Source organism: Myotis brandtii, unplaced genomic scaffold (assembly GCF_000412655.1).
Source record: "Myotis brandtii unplaced genomic scaffold, ASM41265v1 scaffold725, whole genome shotgun sequence".
NCBI lineage: Eukaryota > Metazoa > Chordata > Mammalia > Chiroptera > Vespertilionidae > Myotis > Myotis brandtii.
Genome location: NW_005370862.1, coordinates 14,480 through 16,504, shown reverse-complemented (window position 1 = coordinate 16,504; position 2,025 = coordinate 14,480). Strand labels below are relative to the sequence as shown.

At 59.7% G+C, this 2,025-nt stretch overlaps 1 long non-coding RNA gene across 1 annotated transcript in view; it reads left to right on the top strand.

The window, feature by feature from the left end:
* Positions 1-2,025, top strand: part of LOC106724109 — a 12,286-nt gene continuing 10,261 nt past the window's right edge. Inside the window, exons 1-2 of the long non-coding RNA XR_001359872.1 lie at positions 1-59; positions 1,603-1,714. This is a non-coding gene — a long non-coding RNA (uncharacterized LOC106724109). The remainder of the gene's footprint in view (positions 60-1,602; positions 1,715-2,025) is intronic.

The window sequence follows — 2,025 nt, the reverse complement described above, 5'->3', positions numbered from 1 at the left end:
CCCTTGCGCCCCTCAGCCAAGGTGTGATGAGGAAGCCAGCGCCGTCCAGCTCAGCCACGGTGAGTGGTGCACAGGGAGGGCGTGGCTCTGAGGCCCTGGATCCCCGGTGCAGGTGAGGGTGAGGCTCTGAGGCCCTGGGGTCCCTGGTGCAGGTGAGGGTGAGGCTCTGAGGCCCTGGGTCCCCAGTGCAGGTGAGGGTGAAGCTCTGAGGCCCTGGGTCCCCTGTGCAGGTGAGGGTGAAGCTCTGAGGCCCTGGGTCCCCAGTGAAGGTGAGGGTGCGGCTCTGAGGCCCTGGGGTCCCCTGTGCAATGCTGAGCCAGCACTCAGTTCAGCAAAGGCCCCTGAGGTGGTGGCAGGGGCTGGAGGGGCTTGCTGTGCCCACGGAAGCTCTACAAGGCCCTGGGGGCCAGGGGACGGGAGCAGCTATGGTGTGTGCACACGGGGACTTGGGCTCGGCGGTGAGGAGGAGGAACCACTGACACACACAGCGTGATGGCCCTCGAGATAGTGAGGCCGAGGGAAAGAAGCCAGGCCAGACAGAGTGTGGCTCGTGGTGCCATTTGTAGGAAAGTCTAGAAAACGCGGACTCACTCACAGTGACAGAAAGCAGGTCCCGGTTACAGGCGGGAGGGAGGGGGGGAGGAGAGGGGAGTCTCTTGGGTGATGGATGTGTTCATTATCTCGCTTCTGTGATGGTTGCATGAGTGTGGACATATGTCAATTTTTACCAAATTGCACGTTTTAAATATATGCAATTAATCACGTGTCAAGTGTACCTCGGGAAAGCTGTTTGTAGAAAGAAAGGAAGAGAAGAGGGAGGGAGAGCGGGCAGGGGGCCGAGGCACAGACTGGAGCTGCGTCTGTCCTTCTGTCTTCATCGGTCGCTGAGACTGGGCACCACTCAGAGCTCTGTCCTCCAGCGAGGGAGGGGGGCCCTGACCTCAGCCCCAGCCTCCGGACACCTCCACGCCGCCGCCCAGCACATGTCCTGAGTTCTCGCCGCCTCAAGCACTGAGCTGTGACTTATTTTCACGGCTCCTTCTGTGCCCTCGGGTCTGACCCAGGCCTTCATGCTGGCACTTCGTCGGGTGTCTCAAAGCTGTTTGTTAATCAAACCAGCCCTTTAAAATCCACCCCGAAAGGGACCCTCTTGGGGGGGGGGGGGGGGTAAATCAATAATCTCAGACGCCCTCTCAGGACCTCCTTGATTTCTGTCCCTTACCCCACCCTCCTCCCCTGTGGCAATGGCAGACTTGCAGGCGCTGCTTTTTCCTTAAGGAATCACACACTTTTTTTGTTAATCCTCATCCAAGGGTATTTTTTCCATTGATTTTTTAAGAAAGTGGAAGGGAGGAAGGGAGGGAGGGAGGGAGGGAGGGGAGAGATCAATGTGAGAGAGACACATTGATTGGTTGCCTCCCATACCCACCCCTGACTGGGGCCCAGGGATCGAACCTGCAACCAGGTATGTGCCCTTGTCCAGGAATGAAACCCGAGACCCTGGGTGTAGGGGCCGACGCTCTGGCCCGAGCCCCAGGCCAGGGCGGGAATCACATCCACTCCTGAGACCCGTGTATCATGGCTGCTGCTCTGTCCCCGCAGGACAACCCCAAGAGGCCGCCGCAGTGTCAGAACATTGCCATCAGCAGGCCCCTGCAGGCCCTGGACCGCCGCCAGACCCCTGCCGGCCACCCCTGCGCTCAGGCAGGCCCAGGTACGCCCCCCGCTGCTACCTTGACGGGTGCCCAGGCTCTGAGGCTTGGTCGCGTCTGAACTTGGACAAGTTGCTTTGCTTTTCGTGCCTCTCCGAGCTCCTTGAGTGGTTAAGTGTGATGGTCACGCAGCAGGGATGGGGAACGTCCGGCCCGTGGGCCGTGTAAGCCCCGCGAAATCATGTGGTCTGGCCCTGCCAAGGCCTGAGGGGTGAGTTAATGAAACGTTTGACCAAATACAGCAGGTAGTTTTTACGTTGATCATGTTGTGTGGCCCGTGGATGATGGGGTAAATGTCCCCGTGGCCCTCGGC